Source organism: Monodelphis domestica, chromosome 2 (assembly GCF_027887165.1).
Source record: "Monodelphis domestica isolate mMonDom1 chromosome 2, mMonDom1.pri, whole genome shotgun sequence".
NCBI lineage: Eukaryota > Metazoa > Chordata > Mammalia > Didelphimorphia > Didelphidae > Monodelphis > Monodelphis domestica.
In genome coordinates this window covers 182,775,037-182,803,021 of record NC_077228.1, presented here as the reverse complement: position 1 = coordinate 182,803,021, position 27,985 = coordinate 182,775,037, and the positions used below count along the sequence as shown (strand labels likewise).

The window sequence follows — 27,985 nt, the reverse complement described above, 5'->3', positions numbered from 1 at the left end:
TGATGCATGTGAAACAGAACTATACCGAAACTTTAATTTTTTTCTTTATTAGTAAGTTGGAACTTTTTTATGTAGTTATTGATAACTTGGATTTCTGCCTTTGGATATTTCCTATTCTTATACTTTGATCCTCTATCTTGGAAAATGATCCTTTTTGTTATAAGTTTGAATCAATATGTTATGGATATAAGACCCATATCAGAGAAATTTTCTACAAAAAAATTTTCCCCAGGTGTTCTGTTTTCTTTATAATTTTAACTACATTTGTTTAATTGATGCAAAAAGTCTTTCAAATTTTATAATTGAAATCACCTAGTTGATCTTTTCTAATCCTTTCTATCTCATGTTTGGTCATGAACTCTTCTCTATCTAAACATCTAAAAAGTATTTTCATCCTTGCTTCTCTAATATGCTTAGGATGTCACATGTTATGTCTAAGCCATTTATCCATTTGAAATTTAACTTGGTACAGAGTGAGAGATATTGGTCTATGCCTAATTTCTTCCAACTGGATTTTCAGTTTCTAAAGCAGTTTTTGTCAAATAGTGAATCCTTCCCCCAGTAACTGGGGTCTTCAGGTTTATGAAATACCGCACTACTGTGTTTGTTTCTGTATATATATATATATATATATATATATATATATATATAATATATATATATATATAATATATATATATATATGTTCCATTGATCAATCTCTCTATTTTTAAGCATCAAATAATTTGAATGACTGTTGCTTTGTAGTGAGATTTGAGATTTAATTCTGCTAGGCTCTCTTCTTTCCTATTTCTTTTCATTACTTTCCTTAAGATTCTTATCCTTTTGTTCTTGCCATATGAAATTCATTAGGATTTTTCTTAGTTCTACAAAATCCCTTGGTGATTTGATTGGCATGGCTCTGAATAAGTAAGTTAATTTAGGCACTATTGTCATTTTTTATGTTGGATCATTCTAAATTATTGTATTTATTTGGATTTTTCAGAGACTTTTGATGAAGTACCTCATACAAATTTTTAGGGGAAGATAGGGAAAGATTAAGTGATAATAGATAAGCAGATAGATTTAGACTAGGTTGGATTGCTAGGTTCCAAAAATAGTTATTGATGGTTCAATGTCAATGTGGCAGGAGGTCTCCAGTTGAGTACTTACCATTTTTATTAATGACTTGGACAAAGATATAGATGGTATGCTCATCAGATCTGTAGATGGCACTAAATTGGGAGGGAAGGATAGCACAGTGTATGACAGTCAGAATCCCAAAGGAGGCTGACTTTTCTGAACTCTTGACTGAATCTATTAAGATGAAATAAGGATAAATGTAACATCTTGAAAACAGGAAAAAAATCACCTCCGAGAGTATAATATGAAGCAGGTACAGATAGATAGTTGTTCTGAAAGATCTGGGGATCAGTGGACTGCAAGCTCAGTAGGAGTCTGCAGTATGATTTGGAAGTCAAAAACTCCAATGTAGACTTAGACTAGGGGAAGCAATTGGGGCACAGTGGATAAATGCCAAGCCTGGAGTCAGGAAACTTAGTCCTCAGTTCAAATCCAGTCTCAGACATTTACTAGCTGTGTGATCCTGGGGAAGTCCCTTAACCCTGTTTACCTCAGTTGCCTCATCTGTCAAGTGAGCTAGAGAAGGAAATAGCAAACCACTTTGGTATCTTTTCCAAGAAAATCCAAATGGAGTTATGAAGAGTTGGATAGGGTTGAAATGAATGAACAACAACAACAAAAGTCTTGGATTGCATTGGGAGATGCAGAGGTTCCAAGTGATAGTCCCACTGCTCTCTATTCTTATTAGACCTCATCTTGAATACTGTGTTCAGTTTGTACAATTTAAGAAAGAGATGGGTAAAATGAAAATTATCATGTGTGCTGATCACCTCCTCCTGCTCTCAGTTCTGCCAGTAAGAGTGCACCTTGGTAGGTACCAGATTTCCTGTTAGGCACTGGGCTTCTCATCAGGCTGCCATTTCTGCTTCTCTCCCTTCTTATCCCAGTGAGATGAGCTCTTACTGCTGTCCCTCTACATTTTCTTGGGTTGAAACATTGCTTCAGTCCATCTTTTTGTTGGTTCTGCTGCTCCAGAATTTGTTTTGATGTGTTTTTGTTTTGTTTTGTTTTTCTTTCATTTTTTTATTAATAGAATTTGTTTCTAGGTATCTGAGACCCTCCCCTCCACACATCATAGAAAGCATCATCTGGCTAACAGGTATGTATTTATTGATTATATCTTTCATATTTCCATTTCTCCCATGTTAATTCTCTGGAGGTGAACACACACAAATTATTCATCAAACATTAAATCTGTAGCTATATGTTTTGGGGCTTTGGGGTTGGTTGCTTAGAGGTAGATTTAGGTAAACTTGAAAGGTCCCTTACTCTGCCACTTGATTTGCAGAAATGGAAGTTTGCTAAACTGGGAAGAAGGCAACCAGGATAGTGAAGCAACTTTGGTCTATGCCCATGGTGGTGAACCTATGGCATACAGGCCAGAGAGGGCACTCAGAGCCCTCTCTGTGGGCACGCATGCCATAGTCCAAGCACAGAGTTCACCAGAATTCATTACTAGAAAGCCAGAGGGATGTAGGGCTGGGCTGCTCCCCTCCCCCTCTCCATGGGTGCCTGAGGATCTTTCTCACATCACCCACCCCTCTAAAAGGTTCCCCACCACTAGTCTATGCCATTTGGGAATGGGTTGAGTGAACTGTCCATGTTTATCTTGGAGTATAGAAGATTGGGGGTGAAGGACAGATAGAGTAGCTGTCTTCAAATATATGGGGGCTGTCTTAAGAAGAAGAGGCTAGATGTGTTCTGTTTGGACAGAGAGGGCAAAACAAGGAATACTGCATAGAAAATGAAAAGAGGTCAATTTAGGCTTGCTATCAGGAAAACTTTCTAATCATTAGAGCTGTCCAAAATTGGAATAGACTACCTTGAGAGATAGATAGATTCCCCTTTCTTGAAGCTCTTAAAACAGAAGCTAGACGTTAGGTATGTTATGGCATTTTTGTTGATCAGTCATTTCAGTCATGATCTACTCTTTGTGACTATTTCTGAGGTTTTCTTGGCAAGGATATAGCTGTGGTTTGCTATTTCCTACTCTAGTTCATTTTGCTTATTTATTTTCATTTTTTGAATTTTATTTCATTTTTTACATGTCAGTACAATTTTAAAAAACAACCTTACCTTCTGTTTTAGAATTGACATCAAGTATCAGTTCCAAGGCAGAAGAGTGGTAAGGGCTAGTTGACTGTGGATAAGTGATTTGCCTAGAGTCACAGAGCTAAGAAATGTCTGAGGCCACAATTGTACCCCGGACCTCCTAACTTCAGATCTGGCTCTCTTATCTACTGAGCCACCTAGCTTCTCTGATATAATTTTTAATCGTTGTTTTCTGGCATTTTGTGATCCATATTCTTTCTTTCCTTCCCATCTCTCCCCACTTCCCAAGATGGTAGGTAATATGACATAGGTTGGACATGTACTATCATATAACAGATTTCCATGTTCATCACATTGTAAAAGAAGACATACCTCGCTTATACTACAGAAAAAAATTAATGGTGGAAATAAAGTGAAGAATAATATGCTTTGATCTGTGTTCATACTCCATCAGTTCCTTCTATGGTGGTGGATAGCTATTTTTGTCATGGTTCCTTGGCATCCTGGATCCTTGCATTGCTGATAATAGTTGTCATTCACTGTTGATCATCATGCATTATTGCTGTTACTGTGTATAATTTTCTCCTTGTTCTGTTCACTTCACTTTGCATCACTTCATATAAGTCTTTCCAGAGTTTTTTTGGTGATCATATTATTTGTCTTTTCTTATGGCACAATAGTATTCCATTACAAGCATATACCACAACTTGCTCAGTCACGGACATCTCCTCAATTTCTGATTCTTTGCTGCCACACCAAGAACTATAAAATTTTCTATACAAGTAGGTCCTTTCCCCTATCTTTGATCTCTTTGGGATACAGATCTAGTAGTAGTATTGGGTATGCACGGTTTTATGGTCCTTTAGGCATGATTCCAAATTGCTCTCCAGAATGGTAGGATCAGTTCACAGTTCTACCATCAGTGTATTAGTGTACTAGTTTAATCACATCCCCTCCAACATTTGTTGTTTCCCATTTTTGCCATATAAGCCAATCTGATAAATATGAGGTGGTACCTCAGAGTTGTTTCAATTTGCATTTTTCTAATTAACAGTGACTTGGAGCATTTTTATATGACTAAAGATAGTTTTAATTTCTTTAGCTGAGAATCACCTATTCATATCCTTTGACCATTTGCCATCATTTTACAGATGAGGAAATTAAGACCAACAAGATTAAGTGGCTTACCCAGGGGCACACAGATTGTAAGTGTCTGAGGCTGGATTTGAATTCAAGTGTTTCTGACTCTAGTCATGGAGCTCTCTATCCACTCTGCCTCCCAGCTGCCTGCTGTCATAGTAAGGATTCCTTTTGTGTATAGATTGAACTAAATGGCTTTTGAGGTATCTTCCAACTTTCAAATTCTGTGATTCTTTGAAGAACTTAACCTCCAAGGAAGGGACTCCTGCCAAAGTCAAGAGGAGACAGCGGTAGGGGCAGGGAAGGGGAGAGGAATTATGGGAGGGGACATATATATATATATATATATATATATATATATATATATATATATGATTTTCCCAATGGCATCTCTGCAGCTGTCATTGCTCTGGGTGCCTAGTAACAGTATTGCTATAACTATTCTGGAGGATCTACTTCTGGCTTACACTGAGGGAGGTTGCACAGAGGAGGGAGGAGACAGTGTTGGGGAGGATTGGAAGACAATAGCAGTTAAGTTTGTGTTAGAGATTAGACCCATGATTGGTCGTCATGGGGAGAATGGGATATAGCAATGTACTAGTAAATGTTTAACAATCTGTGCTTTAAAAAAAAAGTGCCTAATTTTAAGTTTGATTTGCAATATTAACATTTTCTCCATTACTTTCTTAAAGTTTTGACAATCAGCAAAATAAGAAATCAAGCCCTGATTTGTAGCATTTGCCAATTTCTGAGGTGTAAATGCTCACACTGAAAATTTAACAATTTAAATTTCTACAGGCTCTTAAAGCCCAGCTGGTACAAGCCGACTCTAGCACACCACTGGATGCAATCCATCTTTTCACCTTTCATTCAATTGGTTCATCACATATGTTAAAATTGGCCATTACCCATTCCCACCTCTATACCCACTCCAGACTGGAGACCATGGACCCCCACTTTTTCATTTACTGTTTCAGATGATGAAAGTGTTCCTGAAAAAGGGGCTTGTAAAGTGAATATTTATAAATCCCATTGTTTCCTATTGTAATTTCAGAACTATTATTTCTCATCATGTTTCATTAACTGTGACTTCTAGCAGGTTAGCTTGAAATTTTTGTTCACAAAATGCAATGGACTTGAAATCAGCTGTGCTCTAGCCTTAGCTTTAATACTTATTAGCTGTGTGACCTTGGGTAGGTCACATAAACTCTATAAGCCTGGGCTTTCTCATCTGCAAAATGAGATTATTAGAACAGATGTTCTCTGAGATCATAAGGATCAATGATCAAGAGCTAGAAGAGACTGTCTCTCTAGTCTAAACTTTTTTTTTTACAGAAGAAACAGGATCCTAAGAGTTGAAATAATTGTCCAAAGTTACAGGGGTAGTAAGTGATGGAAGCAAAATTTGAACCCAGGTCCTCTGACTTTGTATTCAAACCTCTATATTCCATATGCTAAGTTGCCTCCCTAGATCCTTCACAACTCTACCATTCTATGATCCTATGATTTTATTTTTGTTATTGTTCATTCAATTCAGTCATTTCCGACTCTTCATAACTCCATTTGGGGTTTTCTTGGTAAAGATGCTGGAATCGTTTACCATTTCTTTCTCCAGCTTATTTTGCAGATGAGGAAACTGAGGCCAACAAAGTAAAATCACTTGCACAGGGTTACAGAGATAGTCAGTATCTGAGGACAGATTAAAACTTGAGTAGATGAGTCTTCCTGACTCCAGGCACAGCACTATCCACCATGCCACCTCACTGTCCCATGACTTTATTATCAAGTGCTTAAATACAGCTGGAATGGGGTGGGGGATTGGGAGAAGGGGGTGATCAAACGTAAGCAAACCTTTGTTAAATGTACAAATTGTCTTGTAATTTGTATAATCCCCCCTTATTTACATTAAGGGTCCCCCCAACCCTTACTTTCTTTCGTAGTATCCATTCTAAGGCAGAAGAGTGGCAAGAGCCAGGCAATTGGTTAAGTGACTTGCCCAAGGTCACTCAGCTAGGAAGTATCTAAGGCTAGATTTGAACCCAGATTCTCCCAACTCCAGGCCTGTACATTCACTTTTACAATTTTGGTGGTGGTGGTAGGGCGAGATTTCCTGATCTCAGGACTCACCTTTGCTCTGCTTAATCCATAGGGACATGATGCGTTAAGAAGACGAATGATCTGTGGGAGATGTTTTCTATACAGAGCAAAGGAGAGGGATTGGGGGCCACTGAGCGGATATCTGAACCCTTTCTTCTAATCTCTGTCATTTAGCTTTAGCCCAAGAGTGGGTAAGGAGAAAACTTTGTCCCATTTACAATGGACTAACCTGTCTGCCAAAAAATCCCGAACGCTTTTAAAGCTGTGTTCCCCATAATCACCCCTCTGTATTGCTGCTCTTGTCATCCTGCATTATACATGAATAACTAATCAACTAAACACAAATCTACTGATGAAAAAACACAGATTGAATCTGGAACGTGAGGAGGATAAAAGAGTCATATTAATTTCATTGGTAAGCAGCAAACGGGGATCCTCAAAGAACTTGTAGTGTATGAAGACAGTGAAAGTGTCGCCAGAGACTTTGGGAGAAGAAATTGACCATTATCTCCTCCCCCACCCCCACCCCGCCCCGGAAGGGAGCATGATGGGGTCAGAACAAAAGTCCGGCTTCTATGCCTCATTGAAACGGGACGCTCTGTCTTCTAGAAACGATAATAACAACTAGTGTGCTAAAGTTTGCAATGCGCTTAATATGGGCTGTCTCGTTTGATCTTCACAACAGTCCTGTGAAGGGTTAAGATTAAAATTATCTTGAGAAATGGATCTGGGGGGAAGAATATCAGTTTATTGGTTATATCAGTTTATTGATTAGGCCCTCATCGTAATCAATAAAATGACATAGGCTGATGGCCCTCTCGAATGACCAGAGACCCCAAAGCTGGGTTAGGCACCTCAATAAATAGCTATTATTTTTTTAAACCCTTACCTTCCATCTTAGAATCAATACTGTATGTTGGTTCCAAGGCAGAAGAGTGGTAAGGGCTAGGCAATGAGGGCTAAGTGACTTGCCCAGGGTCATATAGCTAGGAAGTATCTGAGGCCAGATTTGAACCCAGGACCTCCCGTCTCTAGGCCTGGCTCTCAATCCACTGAGCCACCCAGCTGCCCCCAACAAATAGTTTTCGAAGCTCATTAGTCAGCCCCTACATCAAACATCCCAAGACATCTCTAATAGTAATTAGGAGGTAGTCAAATTATCTAACAGTCCTCATCCTGATGTCATGGGGGACATTACACAGGAAAAGAACCCTCGTTTCCTTTATTTCTTAACTGAATTCTGTTGAATGGAAAGTCATTCTTTGGGATTCCTAAGGACAAAGAAAATGCCCCAAAGCAGCAGATTAGGACCCAGAACCCAGACACAGAAATGCACAATAATTCATTGATTGGGGTCTTTCTAATCCAGAGTTCTAATGTAGGAATTAATTTGGTATATTATTAAGTACCCTTATTGTCCCTACTGTACAGAAGAGCAAGCTATGGTTCAGAAAGGATAAGTCCTTCAGGGACACAGAGCTAGTGTCTCAGGCAGGATTTGAACTGAGATCTTCATGAATCTAAGTCTTGAACTTTTCGGTCTTTAAACAGTGGTACCCAAAACTGAACATAGCATTCCAGATGGAATCCAGTGAGGACCTAGTACAGTGAGAATATTATTTTCTTATTCCTGGAAAATGCTTCTCTTATGGCCATCCACATTGCACTAGGGTGTTACGTCTTCTTTGTTTTGTCTTTGCACTCACATCATATGACTGACTCACATTGAGCTTGTGGGCCCCTAAAACCACCCCATCTTTTTTCAGACAAAGTACTAGCTATGTCTTCCTCACTGTGGAGTTGTGTAATTAATTCTTCCCCCTTTTTGTTGTTCTGTCATTTCAGTCATGTCCACCTCTTTGTGACTCTATTTGGGATCTTTTTAGCAAAGATACTGAAGGCACTTGCCATTTCCTTCTGCAAACCATTTTACAGAGGAAAACTGAGGCAAACAAAGTTAAGTGATTTATCCAGGGTCACGTAGCTAGTAAGCATCTGAGGATGGATTTGAATTCGTCTTTCTGACTCCAAGCCCAGCACTCTGTCCATTGTACTACTTTGCTGACCTGATTATTTTCCAGCATAACTAGAAATATTGTTTTAATACTATTTAATTTTTTCTCAAAACATGAAAACTATTTTAACCTTCATTTTTTAAAAAGTTTGAGCCATTTTCTCACTCTCCCTGCCTTCCTCCCTCTTCCCTGAGACAGTAAACAATTTGATATAGATTTTACATGTTTAAGAGTATAAAATAACTTTCTATATTAGTCATTTTGTGAACTAGAATTCAAACAAACAGGGAAGAAAGAAAGTGAGTATGTCTCAGTCTTCATTCAGATTCCATCGGTTCTTTCTCTGGAGGCAGATGGAGTTTTTCATCATGAGTCCTTGAGGATTGGCTTGGGTCACTGTATTACTAAGAATAGCTAAGACATTCATAATGTTCTTCATATAATATTGCCGTCACTGTGTACAATGTTCTCTGGTTCTGCTCACTTCACTTTGTATCAGTTCATGGAGGTCTTTCCAGGTTTTTCTCAAATCATCCTTCTCATCATTTCTTACAGCACAGTAGTATTCCATTACAATCATACACCACAACTTCTTCAGTCATCCCCCAACTGATGGATAGCCCTTCAGTTTCTAATTCTTTGTCAACTATAAATCTCTAATAAGATGGAATTCAGTAGGGATAAATATAGAATCAATGTTCTAGACAGGTAAGATCCTTTTGGACTGTCATCCTTTCTAGCTTTGTGTCATCTGCAGATCTGATGAGCATGCCATCTATCCCTTTATCAAGTCACTGATAAAAATGTTATACACCCCAGGGCCATGTACTGATGACTGAGGTACTCTCTTGAAGACCTTCTGCCATGTTGGCATTGATCCATTAAAAATTAATATTTGAGCTTGGCTGTCCAATCCATGCCATAGTCCTCTAATTGTTTTATCATTCTATCTTCTCCATAAGAAGAGCATGCAATAGCTTGCCAAAAGCTTTGATAAAAGCTGGGTACTATTGCATTTCTCTCATTTATTAGTAGTGATCCTGACAAACAAGGAGAATTAGATAAGACAAGAGTTGTGCTTGTTGAAGTCATGCTGTCCCCACTCTCCTTTCAATATACTCAAGAATGATCTCTAATGATCCTTTCAGAAATTCCCAAGCTGACTGTCCTATGGTTTGCAGACTCTGTTCTCTTCCTTTTTTTTTTTAATTGAGACATCTACTCTTCTCCAAACTTGTGACACCTCTCCTGTTTTTCACGATCTTTCAAATATCACTGTAGGTGGTTAAACAATCCCATCTATAAGTTCTTTCAGGGTCCAAGAATGATGGTCATCTGGACCAGATGACAGAAATTTATCAAAGCTGGCTCTGTGCTTCCTCCAGGCTTTCTAATCTATCTCCTTGCTTGTGTATCAACTCTGTGCTAGTCAGTTTTATTGTCATTTATAGCATAAAGGTCATTCTCCTTGGAAACAGAAACAGAAGGAGCTCTACTTCTTTCTGTGTCAGTTATCATTCTGTTCACCCCAAACAAAGGTCTTATGTCTTCTTTAATCCTCTCCCCCTCCCAATATAGCCTTTAAAAAATTCTCCAAAATCTCCATTTGATCATCCTCAGCTTTTCTTACCAACCAGTGATCTTTCTGAACTTTAGTATCCACAATTGGCATTCTTTTTACAGGACTGTGCCAAGCACTTATATTCATCCTCTATTACCTGCCCTTCATTTATACATTTCTTTTTTAAGTCCAAGTTGGTGGGTGAGGTCCCTGTGTATCTACAACAATCTTCAGAAAAATCTCATTTCCCCTCCTCAATGTAATTGTTTCCTTTTAGTTTTTAGCCATTTCAGTATTGAGCATCTCCTATGCTTGATGGGATGACTTTCCCTGTAGTGTTTTTAGTCTATGAGATCCTTTGTATAGTTCCTCTTAATCATTTGAAGTCTGCTTTTTTCAAGTCTAGAATGCATGTCAGATTATGCCCAGATAGTCCAACCTTTTTAATGACAAATTCTTAGAGAAAGTAATCACATCGATCTAGGGTTTCCATCATTTCTATTCTAGCAACTAATTCTTCTCTATTAGAAGAATCTAATCTAGAATAAATTGGTTCCTTCTTGGTTCCTGAGTTTTTCAAAGGTTGAAAATTATCACTAAGACAAGCGAAGAAAGCTTTAGTTACTTTATTTTGGGGGGAGAGAGACAGAGACAGAGACAAAGAAGAAGAAGAAGAAAAAGAAGTACAGAAATAGTCTAGATCATTTAAATATCTCATCACTTCTTATAGCTCCTCTGTGACAATCTTATGATATTTTCCAAATTCTTCATCTGTTTCCTCTTTCTGTCCAGGTAATCTGTATTATACTCCAATGACAAATTGTTTCTCCCTCTAACTTCCACCAAGTGCTGCATACCATGTGTCTTCCCTCTAGTTTCTATATTTCCTTACACGAATATATTTTCTAAATACAAAGGGTTCATTCATTCTATTTTTTTCTTTAAAGACATACTCTGTATGTTTTGAATGAAGCAAAAAACTCTGAACACCCAGCCAGATTCACAGTTCAATTATAAGTTTCACCTCACTAAGCCTCAATGATACCTCTGAGGTCAAATTTAGCTTCTTGTATTAAGACCTTTAGTCCTCCCTGTTTTCTACCTAAATTTTGTTTATTTATTTATGGATATTTGAGGTCATAGATTTTGCTGCTGGCTCCTTTCTTGAATTTTGTCTTTTGTAAATTGTGTCTCAACAGTAATTTTTCTTCCTTTTTTCTTTGGTACTCTCTAGAGGGAGCAGTTAGGTGACACAATGGAGAGAGCTTGGGCTTGGAATAAGAAAGACTATCTTCCTGACTTCACATGCCTCAGATACTTACTAGCTGTGTGACCCTGGGCAAGTCACTTAATCCTGTTTGCCTCAGTTGCTTCATCTTTAAAATGAGCTAGAGAAAGATATAGCAAACCATCCCAGTATCTTTGCTAAGGAAATCCTAAATGTGTTCATGAAGAGTAGGACAAAACTGAAAAATGACTGAACTGAGTGGTTTCTAACTTGGGTATATATATATATATATATATATATATATATATATATAAACTGTTTTCTCTGTTCCTCATTTTTTTTAGTTTAATTACCTTTTGATTATAGATGCAAAACATTCAGCAAATGCACTCAGCCTTCACTGATGCACTCTATCTCTGGCTAGGAATAGGAACCCCTATTTTTAAGGCATGGACCAGAAATCTAAATCCCATTCTCCAGCACCACTTTCTTAGCCAGCTGCCCACTTACCAAATTATTTTTTCTCTTTGGCATCTTGTGTCTTCAATGGGCAACTGTGAAGAAAACACAACCTGGGTCCCTTTGGTCTTCAGTTTTTTGCCTGAGACTTAATCGTTGGCAATACTTCTTTAGTTCCTTCTGGCAGAGATATTCGTGCCCACATGAATCATCAGTAGTGGGTAGTTGTCATCTGTTTTGATAAGTCTTGGGAGTTTCTCTTTTATGTCTTGGATACATGCCCTGGGAAGACAACAGACTATTGTTTTCAGGTTGATGTTAGTTGCCTCCATCCCCCTGAGCATGGAATTCCCAACTATCATTTGCCTTCTCTTCTGTCTCTGATATTTTCTAGAGGATCTTTCCCCTGAGGACTTCTGTGGTACTACTATATTATTCTTTGGAGCATAATCAGCTTCTTTCTCCTACAAACATCCAGTACCCTCATCTCTAGGAAGCGACTCAAATCTGTTTTTAATCTCTAATCATGCAGCTGTCTTTTCCCCTCCCTTCCTCCTCTTTTCTGCTCTTCAACATCCTGATGAGGATCATCTCTTTCCTCTACCACCTCAAATCCCTTCTTTTTCCTCATTGAAAATGTGCTTCCATTTCCTTTGGAAACACATTTCTCCCGAACAACTTGGAGCGTGGAATCCCTTCCTCTCCTCCATAAGGAGAGAGTTCAGCCTACACTTGGAACAAAAATAATAGTCACTCAGTTATAGCAGAAACAGGAATAAAAACATCACGTACAGGATTCAAATCATTGTACAATTTCCCCTACTCTCCATGCTGGTTGTGATTTTCAGCTTTTTTTCTTTAACTACTGTAGCTTAAATCCTAAGCACCTGGTTAAAATATTTACATAATTTATTGCTCGTAATAACTTGAAAGTCTCAGTCAACTTCCTTTCCTTAGAATCAATAGTAATTTTGCAGCCACAACTGCTTCCTCTTATATCAATCTCTTGTTCCACCAACTTGTCCCATTCACCAAACCGCTCTACCAATTTGCTTTACTCTCTCCTTGTTACTTACCTTTTACCTTTTTACTCTTACAGGTACTTTACCTTTTCTTATTTGCTTTGCCAACTATCTTCTCCTTTTTGAGCCTATCTCTTCAGGTTCTACTTCCTAATCCTTTTATATGCTTCTCAGGTTTTTTCCATTATTTTTTCCATTTGAATAAATTTATTTAGTCAATTTAGAACATTATTCCTTGGTTACAATAATCACATTGTTTCCCTCCCTCCCCTCCACCCACTCTTCCCACAGCCAATGGTGCAATATATGCTTCTCAGTTTTAAAAAAATATTCATTTGTTTGTTTGTAACATTTAAAATATTGAGATATTTAGTTAACTCCCCCCCCCATCAGAGGCAGCATCCTTTGACAAAAAGAGATATGTATATATAAAACTGTTTTCCTTATTTCTATTTATTGGTTCTTTTTCTGGAGGTAGACACAAGCCATTCTTCAAAGAATATTTTGTTGCTGTACATAATGTTCTCTTGGTTCTGCTTGTTTCACTCCCTCTTTTGTTTTTGATACTGCCCCCTTCTCAAATGGGAAGTAGAATGTTCACTCTCCAGGTACCTCTACCTCTTGGTTTAGGGCCCATGTCAGAAACAACTAGTTCCATTCTTACCACTTTTGAAAAGCATTTGATAATCAGCCTGAATTAATTTGTTTCTCCTGGAAGCTTCTTAGGATAGAAAGCTAAACAATGAAAAAGTCAAAGTACTCTGAGCCTCAAGATTCACTGAAAAGTGCTGACATATAACGGAGGCTCACTGCCTTCCGTGGTATTAGAGTAAACAACGTTGCCTTCCAATACTATCAGGTTTATCAGTCCCACGAAAGAGCAGACTTGTTCTCCATGGCTCTCGAAGGCCATGGATAGAAATGCTCATAATGGATAACTATCAACTGGGGAATGACTGAACAAATCATGGCATATGATTGTAATGAAATACTGTTGTGCTGTAAGAAATGACTTGCAGGGCAATTTCAGAGAAACCTGGAAGAATTTACATGAACTGATACAAAGTAAAGAGAACAGGCGTAGAACACTGTATATAGCAATATCAATATTGTTTGATGAACAACTGTGAGTGACCTAATTGTTCTCAGCAATACAGGGATTCAATACAATCCCAAAAACTCATGATGAAAAATATCATCCATTTCCAGAGAAAACAGTGATGGAGTTTGAAATGCAGACCCAAACATTCTGTATTTCATTTTCTTTGTTTTTTTGGTTCCAGTTTTCTTCTACAAAATGACTAAAATAAAAAAAAATGTTTTATATGAATGCACATGTAAAATCAATATCAGATTGCTTACCATCTCAGGGAGGGGGAAAGAAAAGGAGAGAGAGAGAAAGGAAGAGAATTTGAAACTCAAACATTTTTTAAAATGCCAATAATATAGATTTAGGTGCTACACAAGGAAAGCTTCTTAACAGAGCTATACAAAAGGCTCACACAAGCAGGTAGTCATTTCTACTTCATTGAAGAAGGGATTCTTTTTCCAGTATATCTTGAACAAGATGGCTTTGGAGTTGACTACCAACTCTGTTACTCTATAATTCTGTGATTCTATAAAATTATCTTGACTGCTTCTACAATCCCTGTAAGCTATCTCTTTTTTCTTGTCAAGTGAATTCATAGAACAGAGCAATATATGGACATTTTTATCAAACCATGGATCTCTGGCCCAACCCATTGTTTGACATGTTTTTATTTTTTTTATTTTTTTTTAAACCTTACCTTCCATCTTAGAATCAATTCTGTGCATTGGTTCCCAAGGCAGAAGAGTAGTAAGGACTAGGCAATGGGGATCAAGTGACTTGCCCAGAGTCATACAGCTGGGAAGTGTCTGAGATCAAATTTGAACCTAGGACCTCCTGTCTCTAGGTCTGGCTCTCAAGCCACTGAACTACCCAGCTGCCCCCCTTTTCTTTTCTCTTCTTCTTCTTCTTCTTCTTCTTCTTCTTCTTCTTCTTCTTCTTCTTCTTCTTCTTCTTCTTCTTCTTCTTCTTCTTCTTCTTCTTCTTCTTCTTCTTCTTCTTCTTCTTCTTCTTCTTCTTCTTCTTCTTCTTCTTCTTCTTCTTCTTCTTCTTCTTCTTCTTCTTCTTCTTCTTCTTCTTCTTCTTCTTCTTCTTCTCCTCTCTCCCTTTCCCCCCTCTGTGTCTCTGTCTCTCTCTCTCTGTGTCTCTGTCTCTGTGTGTGTCTCTCTGTCTGTCTCTGTCTGTCTCTGTCTCTCTATCTCTGTCTTTCTGTCTCTCTCTGTCTCTCTCTCTGTGTCTCTCTCCCCCTGTCTGTCTTAGAAGCAATACTAAATATGGATGCCAAACCAGAAAAGTAGTAAGGGCTAGGCAATTGGGGTTAAGTCCAGGATTATAGAGCTAAGAAGTGTCTGAGGTCAAATTTGAATACAGGACCTCCTATTTCCAGGTCTGGTGCTCTATCCAATAAACCTCCTAGTTGCCTAATGTTTTCTTATTGTTTCATGTTCATGAGTCTTGTGTCCCTACCATGAGTATGGGCTCCAGGAGTCATGCCTTATTTCATCTTTACAACCCTTAACACAGAAGAGAGAGTTCATGGAAAGGCACACAATAGGAGATCCAATTCAAATGAAAAATTCAACAAACATTTATCAAAAACCTACTCTGTATAAGGCATTGGGACAGCTAGGTGGTGCAATAGATAGAATTCAGGTCTAGAGTCAGGAAGATTCATCTTCCTGAGTTCAAATATGAACTCAGACATATATTGGCTGTGTGACCCTGGGCAAGTCAACTAACTCTGTTTGCCTAGGTTTCCCTGTATATAAAATGAGCTAAAAAAGAAAGTGGCAAACCACTCCAGTACCTTTGCCTATGAAACCTCAAATGAGTCAGAGTTGGTCATGAATGAAACAACTGAAAACTAACATAAGACACTGGAAAAATATTAGGTGATATTTATGCTTTTAAAGGTTTTAAAGCACATTATTATGATTATCTAATTAGAGTCTCACAACAACTCTGCCAAGTAAGTGCTTCCAAATTTATGATGTATATTTTATAGATGAGAAAACTGAGGCTCAGAGAGTTTAAAGTGACTTGACTGTACTAATGCAGCCAGTATTAGAGGCACAATATGAACCCAGGTATTTTTTTACTCTAAGCCCAGTATTCTGTTTGCTACACCACAGTGCCATTTTCATGTTCTTTCACAATAAAACTTCTCTAAGGAGTGCTGTTGCTGTCTTCATTTCCTCACTATTACTCTTCCTTCTGACCTTGGCTTTCATTACCATCACTCTCCTGAAACGATTTTTTTACCAAGCTTTCCGGGGACTTCTTAACTGCGACATCCAGTAGTCTTTTTTCAGTTCTCATTCTCCTCAGCATCTCTGCACAATTTAACACTATGGACCATGCCCTTCTTCTTGAAACTTAATCATTCCTTTTCTTCTGTTATCCTTAAGTGTCATTTCCCTCCTACTTCTTTGTTACTTCTCAGTCTTTTCCCTTGGCTCTTCTTCCTTTCTCCTGAAAGAGAGAGTGTGTTTATGTGGATGTACACATACACTATGTGCCCCCGCCATTCCCCAACATTCCCCCCTCAGCCCTCTGTTCTTTTTTTCTTGACATACTTTCCTCTGATAACTCATCCAGACTTCTACTATCACAACATCAGGGCCCTCCCTGAATCTATAGCATTAGTCCCAATCACCCTACCAATTTTCAGTTTTGCACTTCCTTCATGATATTCCACAGGAATATCCTGCTGGAAACATTTTCCACCACATCCAGCTATTGAAATCCTACCCAGACTTGCCTGACTAGCTCAAATTTTCATCCTCCAGACATTTTTCTAATTTTCCTTCACCCCTCTCTAAAACTGATTTCTTACTCCTCTAAACTCCTGTATTACCATATGCTGCTCATGTGCTGCACATCATATGCTGCTTCGTATTTCATTTATGTATTTACCTATCTGATCATCCCCTATCAGATTGTTGTTGTTCATCCTTCATTTTCTTTTCTTAAACGCTTACTTTTTGTCTGAGAATCAAAACTGCTTATTCGTTCCAAGGCAAAAGAGTGGTAAGAGATAGGCAATGGGGGTTCAGTGACTTGCCCAGGGTCACCCAGCTGGGAAGTATCTGAGGTCAAATTTGAACCCAGGATCTCCTATCTCTAGGTCTGGCTCTTAATCCACTGAGTCACCCAATTGCCCCCACCCCCACCCCATCCTTCATTTTCTAAGAGAACCAATGATGCTATGGGGTGATTTCTCGGCTTGGAAGTGAATAAGATTTAAGTGAGGCAGAGTTACACAGTCATTAGTCTCACTCTCTCTTCCAGAGTCATTTAAGTTCAGTGGTAAGACAAAAATCAGGACAATCAGAGATGGCCTGGGATGTACCAGGTGACCTTGGCATCTTCAATATCTGACCAAGCTCTAAGCACTCTACAGCACCTGCTTACAGCTGTCTTCATGGCAATTGGAAGAAATTGTTCTCATCTGTCCATTCCACCAAGGATAGCCTTTACACGCTTGGGGTAGATGTTCCCCTAACTCACTAATGCTTTGAGGGTATCAATACCAGATTATAAACTCCTTAAGTGAAGGGATTATGTTAAATAAAGTTAAGAAGGATGTATTAAGCCCCTACTGTGTGACAGGCACTGTTCCAATCACTAGGATTTCAAAGTCTTAAACATCTTTATATTTTCTGTATCACCTCTGTATGTGTGTGTGAGTATACACATGGGGAGATATTTCTAAATATTGACATAGTGGGTATTTACACATATATGTTGAATGAATGAATGAGTGTAGATTGGCAGAGGCACCCAAGACTTTGTTATGAAAGAACAAGTCTGTTGCCCTCCATAATATTATACTTAAGAGTAATGCTAGTGGGGGTTTGGGGGAAGATCTATCCCTGTATTACTGGTGGTACTATGAATGTATTTAGTCTTTCTGAAGAGCAATCTATCAATCTAGAGCCAAAGCTATAAGGTTTTCATGCCTAAGATATTGACAACAGTGCTACTTATAGGAAGCTTCCAATAAGGAACTTTATATCCCAATGTAGATTAATAATACTAACATCTATATAGCACCTACTATGTGCCAGGAACTGTGCTAAGCACTTTACAATTATTGCCTCATTTGATCCTCACAATAACCCTATAGGGAGGTAGGAATTATCATTATCCTCATTTTATAGAGAAGAAAACTGAGACAGAGGCTAAGTGACTTGCCCAAGTCATACAGCTAATTAAGTATTTGAGTCCAAATTTGAACTCAGATCTTCCCAACTCTAGGCCTAGCACTCTATCCTATCCAGTGTCACTTCTATACATTTACACCTACTCTGCAACCTATTGCTTTAGTGTTGTGTTGGTAAACCTATGATACATGTGCCAGAAAGGGTTGTTCCCCTTCCCCTCTCCACACTCATGTGAGGACATTTCTCCCATGACCCACCCTTCTGCCCAGCAGCCCAATGGGAGCACCTCCTCCCCTGTGTGGGGTAAGGAGGTGGGGCTCACATGCTGCGTGATGGTTGCAGTTTGGGCACTTGGTTTCTAAAAGGTTTGCCATCACTGTCTTAGAGAGTTTCCCAGAGTATTGATGGGTATGCATGTGACTTGCATGCTATATACATAGTATATATCAGAGGCAGAAACCCAGGTGTTCTTGACACTGAAGCTAGCTCTCTTCCTAATATACTCAAGCAAACTCTAGTGCATGTTCAAGTCAAGATTCTTATAAAAGTAGGGATTTGAAGAGTGACCTGGAGAGAGTCATGCAAGACATTAGGTGTCAGATGGTGCAGACATACTGAAGCAATAGGGAATGTATGTATGTATGCTCATTAACAAAGATTAGAAGTCAGGGGGTATACAAAGTTAGGGGTTTGCTTCCTCCCCCCTTTTTCTTCTTAAACTCCTGACTTAGTATCAATTATAATACAAGTCGCACAGCTAGGAAGTGTCTTAGGCTGCATTTGACCTACAATCTTCCTGCCTCCAAGCCTAGTACTCTGTTTGCTGTGTGTTGGCAAGATTTTTATGTTCTAGAACAATCGGGATGCTCTGTCCTTTGCATCTGGAAGTTCTAGGGTGCTTTCTACTTCTTGTTCTATTCATTTCTAGTCTCTTTTTTTGCCAATTGTCATCAGTGAGCACCACATGGTATAGAGGTAAGACTGCTGAACTTGAATTTAGGAAGATCCAGGTTCAGATCCTAACTCTGATGCTTATGAGCTGGGCAAAAACTCCATCTTTCTGTGTCTCAGTTTCCTCATCAGCAAAATAGAGATGATATTACCTGTAGTTCCTAGCTCACAGAGTTCTCATGAGGCTCAAATAAGATAAAATAGGTAAGGTATTTTGCAAGATTTAAACCACTCTATAAATGGCAGCCAAGGGATAGGGGTGGAATTATGGGTAAAAGGAGAGGTGTGGGGTCAGGAAGACCTGGTCTCAAGTCCTACCTCCTACACATACTAGTTGTCTACTCCTGGGCAAGTCACTTAATGTCTTGGTGCCCCATGTAACGCTTTTTTTTCTTGGAATACTTTTTGGGGGGATAATTTTATTTAATTAGTTAATTTAGAATATTTTTCCATAGTTACAAGATTTATGCTCTTTCTGTCCCTTCCCCCCGAGCCCCCTCCCATATTGCCTCAATTAAGCATGCCTTTATGACTTTGACTTTACTTGGCAGGGTTGACCAGAATAGGAACAGGTTTGTTTGTTTTTTAGTTTAGGTTTTTTTAAGGTTTAATATGCAAAGTTTCAACTTCTTACAAATCAATCTGAGGAAAAATAATTTGACCAAGCCCCACAGATTGAGTTAGGCAATCTCTACAAAACAAACTAAGAAAACCTTTATGATGTAAGACTCTTAGGCAGTGTTTTCAGGAGTTTGTACCTACTGGGGCTTGCTCCCTTCACCTTCTTATAACGGTTGTTCAAAAGGTATAGATTGTTCTTCCCCACCCCAAGTTATTATAAAATCATCTTTCTATAGCTAGAAGAAACCTCAAAGGATTGGCAATCTATCCCTTATTTTATAAACAAGGAAAGAAAGTATAAGAATATTTAGACTTGCCCATTGTCACATAGAGAGTAATTAGCAGACGCAGGATCTGAATTCAAGTTCTCTATCCCCAGAGTCATTAATTACAGTTCCTGTTGTCCCATAGAATAATTTAATCTTGCAAAGGAAAAACAGCAACCATATTCTTAGTAGTTCTTTCTCAATTAGTTGCATGATAATAAAGTGGATAATAGCCTAAAAGAGAGTGGAACCATGGATCAGATTTTCAATGTTCATTATAGGTTCCTAGGATCTTAGAGTTGAAAGGAGTCTTGGATGGCATTCTTTCCATCAGTTATCTCTGTTCTTGTTTCACTTCCTTCTCTTTCTGGCAGAGACAAGATCTGGTAGACATCCATTTCAATGATGATACCTTCTTCATCACCCTTAAATCTCTTGTTTCTTTGACCTTTTGTCCCACTCTACTAAATTCCAATCTTAGGTAACCTGTATTATTCACCTCCTCTTTCTTCTCAGGACTGTGAAGATACCCAGGTGGCCCTGCCTGGTGTCAACTCATATAGATGCTTGGGAAGCCTGATTCTGCAAATACACAAAGATGTAGCATGAAGGAAGTCTGCTCTTGATTCAGAGCATGAATAAAGTCTTCTGTGACTATTTCCTGTTTCCTTCCTTCCTTCTTTGGGGAAGAAAAACCTTTTAATTGGCTGCTAAGCCGGAATTAAGGATGCATACAAAAGACACTAAGTGATCATATTGCTCAGTGGTGGTGAGACTGGGACTATGTTCACAAGTCTCTGTGTGGGGAAGGAGAAAGTGCTAGCAGGCTCCAAGAGTGCCTGGCAAAGCAGCTTTCTGTTGTCATTCTTTCTTGCTCATAGGTAAATGAGTTTTGGAGATGTGATGAACTAGGGTCTTGTGAGCACTAAAAGATCAAAAGAGGTGCTGGAAATCTAATAGCTGAGCCCAGGAAGGAACCAGCTCCCTGGAGCCACCTACTTGACTTATCCTTCAAACAGGGGAATATGACTCATCCACTGACTATATAGGACTTTAAGTACATTTGATGATGGAAATATTTCTAGCCACTGCTTTAGGTTTGAGCCAATCTTCCTCAGAGACCAAAGATGTCCAGATTCAGGATAATGTGTTTATATTTTTGTTTTATTATGGTTTTTCAGTAAATTTTTTTTGTGACAGTTAACTCTTGTTAACTGATTGCTACTGAGGAAAAAGCAAATTATTAAAAGGATATTGGGGTACTAAACATAGGCTAGATTATATTGGGGTACTCAATGGTGACTGATTTTGGGGGGACCATATTAGAATGGAGGCCTCAATAGACAACAAAAAAGCAACTGATGAACATTTATTAGGCACTTACTACATGCCAGGAACTATGCTAAGTATTGGGATGCAAAAAGAGGCAAAAGGCAGTCCCTATCTTCAAGGAGCTTATAATCTGACAGGGGAAACAAGATGAAAACCAATATATACAAAACAATCTATATACAAGACAAATAGGACATAATTAACAGAGGGAAGGCATTGGAACTAGAATACCACAAACCCTTAGGGGTGCCACTAAAAGCCTGACCAAAAGATATAGCTAAGATCTGGGGAACCAGCCCACCCATGCCAATGGAGACTGGGGGAGTAAGTCTATAGAGCCTTATACTCACTCCCATTCTCTGGTTAGATCTATTATAAATTGCTCTCTCTACATGGCATTCTTTTTTATTAATCACAGATTTAACCCCAATTATGCTAATAAAGGAAATTGTTCCCAATCTGCTCTTCTTCCAAGGACCCAGTTCTATGGTTAATATTCTTTCCCAGAAGAAAACCTTGCCTTAGGCATCCTCATTGAATTTCCTTCCCCTACATCTCAACAATATTTTCCCATATGGTTCCATTCTTCTACCCTTCCCTCTGGTCTCAGAAGATAAAGAAGAAACCTTCCTTTTCAAAGTTATCATCTCTACCTGTACTCTTGTTTCCTTTTCCTTGAATATGCTTCTGGAAGTCTCTCCATGAATCCTCCTTGCTCTCTTTTGTATCTTCGTTCTGTCCATTTCTGCTGGCTCTTTCCCATGCCTACAAAAATGCTTAGGTCTTAGGTATGCTTAGGTAGCCCAATCCCTTCTCTTGACCCATTCATCCCTATTTTTAGAAAGGAAAGCATTTATCTGCTGCTTCTTCTCCCTCATCACCCACTCATCCCTTAATGTCTTGTAATGTCTTCTAGCCCAACCACCCAAGGGAAACTTTTCTCTTTAATATCTTGACGACCAAATCCTATGACTTATCTCAAATCCTGATTCTCCTTAACCAGAAGTCTGTGATGCTTGACATTGCAGATTCCTATTTCACTGACTCTCTTCATACTCTGGCTAAAGTCTTTGCAAATGGCCTTCTTGCTGTTCACTGCTTATAGCACTCTATCTCCTTGTGCAAGTTTTTGATTAGCTTTCTCCCATGCCTCTGGAATGCACTCCCTCCTCACCTTCACTCAAGCTTTTATTTTTTTAAACCCTTACTTTCTATCTTAGAATCAATACTTTGTATTAGTTGCAAGACAGAAGAGCGGTAAGGGCTAGGCAGTGGAGATTAAGTGACTTACCCAGGGTCACACAAATAGGAAGTATCTGAAGTCAAATTTGAACCCAGGACCTCTTGTCTCTAGGCCTGGAAGCACTAACTCTTTTTTGGACAATTCTAATCATTAGAATTCATTGTATTAAGACAAAAATCTGTGTTCTATAATTCCTATTAGCTTTAATCATATTCATGGGTACAACCTGGAATAAATCTTTTCCTACTTTCAGAAGACAGTTCTTAAAACATTAGAATATTATGTTGTACACTTTTTCTCCTCCCTACCACCTGGCCCAGACACCAAATCATTTTCTCTAGGTATGATTCAGCTTCTGGAGCTCCCTCTCAAAAAGTGTTGCTTAGAATGCTTAGATGATACCTCAAATGTAGTCCAGTTAGTACAGAGTAGAATGGCTATTATTCCATCTAGATACTACATTTCTTTTTTCTTCTTTTTGTGAAAGAAAACATTTATTTTTGGTTTTTAAAAAATAAATTTTGTTGATACATTTTGCTTTTACATTAGTAATTTCTACACTATTCCCAGATTGAAACTTTCTGTGGAGCAAAGAAAGACAGTCTAGTAAAAAATACACAATACAGTGAGTGATCTTGTCTGTCAATGTATCTGTCATTCTTTCCATGCCATCTCTCTACACGTCTGTTAATTAAACCTACTGGTATGTTAACTTTCTCTGAAGTCATTGCATAACATTGGCTCTTACTGAGTTCTAGACTAAAATTCCCAGGAATTTTTCATATGAACTGTTGACCAGCCTATTTTTCACCATTTGGGACTTTTACATTCAAGTTTTGAATGCTCAAGATTTTCTGTGACCTGGTTGAGTGGATACAGAGCCTGGATTAGCTCTCTTCTCCATTATACATAATTTGTCAAGTGCAAAAAGTGAGTTCAGCACCCTTACAAAACATGGAGCAATAACCATTCAGTTGGAGTGGGAAAGATGGGGATGTCCCATAGTGGTGGCACTCACATTTTTGGATTTGAAAGATGGAAAATTCTCTTAGCCAGGCTGGCAAAGAAAGAAAGAGCCATAATTAGCTACAAATTATTTGTGGGTTCATTCCTATTTCTCTTGGGATTGCTGCTGCTTCCTTTTGTTCTAATTCTGGGTATATGTAACCAAGAGCCTCTTGTTCCTCCCACCTATGGTCACATCTGCACTTTTATTTATTATGTTCTTTCCAAGTATTAGTATTTTTAGGATGAATGTCTTGCTCAACAAATTGATTTTGAGTCTATTCCCAATTGTTCTCAAATCTACTTTCCTTCCTTCCTTCCTTCCTTCCTTCCTTCCTTCCTTCCTTCCTTCCTTCCTTCCTTCCTTCCTTCCTTCCTTCCTTCCTTCCTCCCTCCCTCCCTCCCTCCCTCCCTCCCTCCCTCCCTCCCTCCCTTCCTCCCTCCCTCCCTCCCTCCCTCCCTCCCTCCCTTCCTTCCTTCCTTCCTTCCTTCCTTCCTTCCTTCCTTCCTTCCTTCCTTCCTTCCTTCCTTCCTTCTTTCCTTCCTTCCTTCTTTCCTTCCTCCCTTTCCTTCCTTTCCTCCCTCTCCCTTCCCCCCCCCCCCCTTGATTTAGGACTGAGTCAGGGCAGATTACATTATTGATTTTCTCTTTTTATAATCTTTAATTTTTCAATCTTTTAGAATTCATTATTTAGCATTTGTGTAAATGGTATTTGGGCCTTGTTGTGTTGTTGGGGCCCTTTGATCCAAATAAATGAGACCTGAGAACTTGGATAGCATTAACAGGAGACTTCCAGGTCTTGAACTCAGAATTCTGAGTTTCTGCCGGAGAGACACCAGGTTCCCTTACTCAGCCAGTAGAGGGAGCCAATACTCATAGGAGCAGTAACCCCTTGATTGTCCAGAAGAGGGCAGTGATTCCCATTGCTAGACACGACTTAAAAATCCCTGGCAAAAAGGGCCAATTCTCCATTCCTCTCCTCAACTTTGTTTCCTCTTTTCCCAGGAATTCCACAAATTACTTTTATGGTGCCTCAGCTCGCCCCTTTCCTGAGCTACAGGTAGCACTGTATAAGTAAGTGGATAAAGGAAAAGACACCAAGTACACGCTGCCAAACCCAACTACAGCTATTTTTTGTTCAGTTCTAAATTCTAAGTTCGGTGTGTCGGTGGGCAGGTGAGTGTGGCTTAGGGAAGGTTGAGATCCCCCAGAGAAAGCATTGACTGGACGTGAGGGAGGGGCGTGAGAGCCCCGCCTGCCTCCAGCTGTATCAATTCCAGAAGAGCTCACCACCAGGTCACTATCGCGGGAGTTCCCAGAGCATACTTAGGTGGAAAGTGCAAAGAAAGGTCTACAGCACAGCGTGGAGTTGAAAGTAATCCCCACTGTCTTCTGGGGCGCAGGAATCTTTCACCAGCATGAAACTGGGAAGTGATTAGGTAGGAGAAAATGGAAGATAGAGCCTACGGGACAAGAAGAACAAATAGATTCCAGGTGGAAAGGAACGACGTGGGAAGAATATTATCGTTCCCTTGGTTGTATTACCTACCGTTTAGTCTTTGAAGCAGCCTACCAGGCTCTGATGGAAGTGTGATGAATATTTCCCAATCATCAAACCAAAGTGCTGCCGGTTATTATTCACAAGCACGCTGAGAAATGATTAAGTAACGTATTAGATAGGGACTTGGAGTTAGGAAAACCTAGGTTCTAATCCTGCCTCAAACACTTATGAGGGTTGTGACCCTGGGCAAGTCTTAATCGCTCGGAATACTTTAGTCACTTTTCACTAGAAGGACAGGTTTAGACTTACTGACCTCTGGAGTCCTTCCCAGCCGTGTCTATACTACTTCTCAGTAATACAAGGCAAGTTAAGACGAGGGTATCATGATCTAGTGCAGAGGTTCTCAAAAGTGTTGCTCTCCAGGAGGTCCTCAAAATCAAAACTATTTTGTAATAATACAAAGATTTTTAAAATCACAATTACTGCTGAGATGCAGGAAGGGCTCTCATTCTGCTTCCTCACATCCAGTCAATTATTAATTAATAACATGAAAAATATCAATAAATATAATCCACATAGACAAAAGCCTTTGGGGGGGAGCTCAATAATTTTTAAGGGTTTGAAAAGATTCTGAGGCCAAAAATTCGATAACAGCTAGTTTAATAGAAAGAGCAATGGAATTGAAGGATCAGTCCTACTTCTCTCACTTATTACCTGGGTGACCTTGGAAAAATTGCTTAACTGCCCTGAGTTTCAGTTTTTTCATCTCTAATATGATGCCATATTAGGTGTTGAACTAGAGGGTTTCTAAGGGTCACTTCTAGCTCTTTCTATGATGCCATAACTCTACCTTGGCAAGAATGGGGAGGGAGGGGGGAGTGGATTGAGGAAGGGTGCTCCATAGATATGAGAGAAATCAAAGGAACAGAATTTAAAAAATCAATCTATCCATTGCTCTTAATTTTGAATTAATTATATATACATATGACCTTATAATTAATAAGGTTAATGAACATGAATCCCTTGGAACAGAAAGGGGCAAGTGTAATCTCTCTTCTAAGGGACATCCCTTCAAATACAGGCCACAGGGTGATGTGGTATATATTGGGCTGGGCTGGGGGGGGGGGGTCAGGAAGACTTGAGTTTGAATCCTGCCTCATATACTTCCCAAGAATGTCCCCTAGTAAGTAATTTAACATCTCAAAACCTCATTTTCCTTCTCTGTAAAATTATAACACTAGCAACTCCCTCATAGGGTTAAGAAGAGCAAATAAACTATTGTATTTAAAGCCCTTTTCAAATCTTAAATTGCTGTATCAATAATATATCATTATTGTTGAGTACTTACTTGAAAACAGTTATCACATCTGGCCCAGGTCTATTAGCTGAACTTTAGTTGCTGGTTTTGTTGCTGGTTCCTTCAACCCATTTCTTTTAAAATAGGCAAAGGGAGTTAAATGCCTTGCCCAGGGTCACACAGCAAGAAAGTTTTGAACCCAAGACCTATCTCTAGACAGGGCTCTCAAACCACTGAACCACTTAGCTGCCCCACCTCATCCCATTCTTATATAAATCGTATTCTTATAGCATTCTGTTTCATGTCATCGTTATTAATAACAAAGTTTAACTACTCTCACAGAATTCTGTATATATACTTAGAGTATTTTGTTAAGTGTGAGGTTCCCCCGTTATCTATATAGTTTTGACAGAAAAAAGGGGAGAAAAAGTAATAGAAATGTCTATATTTTAATTTTTTAAATGATCAGTTCTGTCGTTGGTCCCATCTAAAATGGAAACCTTGTTTTTCATTGTTTAAACTTCAACTAGAACTACTCATGTCACTAACTTTCTATAATGAGACTCTTCAGCCAATTGCTTTTATCTGCAACTGTATCATCTGACTGGTAGTGCCACAAATAAAGCAAATTAAGTTGCTAAAAAAATTCCTATAAGAATTACAAGTCCTTTATTATCTTAGTTATACTCTTGTGGGAATTTTTTGGTTCATCAATGTCTTCCCTAAAGTATGGTCAACTCCAGTGCTTACCTCTATAATTCATCACCAGTTGCCCTGATTTTTGTCCTGCCACTGGACTTGGACTACTAGAAGAGAGAAGATGTAGAGCAACTCTGCCTCACTTCAATCCAATTCACACCTGTCAAGACATCATTCCACAATGCCCTTGGTCCTCTTAGAAAATGATGGACTAACAACTAACAACAACACCACATTCAGATATTGTCAAGAGACTGGAAAGCAGTTGCCTCATAATAATCTCTTTATTGCAATTTCATATGGGTTCCTCCAAGCCACTCTGGCTATAACCTTCATCATACTCTCACAGAAGAAATGCTTTCCTTCCTTCCTTCCTCCCCCCCTCCCCCCCTCCCTCCCTCTCTCCCTTCCTTCCTTCCTTCCTTCCTTCCTTCCTTCCTTCCTTCCTTCCTTCCTTCCTCTCTCTTTCTTTTCTCTTCATAGCCCCTAGTACAATGTCCTGTACTCAGTTCAAGGCTATGAACTTACTGAGAGTATGGATCATTTTTATTCATTTGTTCTTGGGGGCATTTCCCATTGTGGAGTCCCATAAAGGGTGGGGAGGGAGCTGAGGGTCAGCTACATATAGCTCATGAAACAACAGGGGGTGTAAACATTCCTATTTATACATCTTAAATTATGTTTCAGGGGAAAAAAAACCTAGAAAACTTTTTTTGAGTGGGTAGGGAAGGAGGATTCTGTTTTGAAGGACTAATATTTTTCTACCAAATTAAAAAAAAATTACTCCAATTGTTCTATTTCCCCTCTCCTCTTGACTCTGGGGGCCTCCACATTTCCAAATATTCTTTTTTTTTAACCCTTAACTTCCATCTTAGAACCAATACTATGTATTGGTTCCAGGGCTGAAGAATGGTAAGGGCTAGACAATGGGTGTTAAGTGACTTCCAGGGTTACAGAGCAAGGAAGTAACTGAGGCCAGATTTGGACCTAGAACCTCTCATCTCTAGGTCTGGCTCTCAATCCACTGAGCCACCCAGCTACACCCCTCAAAATATTCTAAATACAATCATTTAGTAGTGAATCGAGTTATTATAATATGGTTATAGAACTGTAAGCCACC

At 39.0% G+C, this 27,985-nt stretch overlaps 1 long non-coding RNA gene across 1 annotated transcript; it reads right to left on the bottom strand.

Annotated features, from left to right (window-relative positions):
* Positions 1-4,768: 4,768 nt before the first annotated feature.
* On the bottom strand, positions 4,769-27,220 carry LOC103099724 (uncharacterized). Its single transcript, XR_008916331.1, has 3 exons — positions 26,917-27,220; positions 24,918-25,017; positions 4,769-16,255 (listed from the first exon to the last, which is right to left on the bottom strand). It is a non-coding gene; the product is annotated as an uncharacterized LOC103099724 (long non-coding RNA).
* Positions 27,221-27,985: the final 765 nt, after the last annotated feature.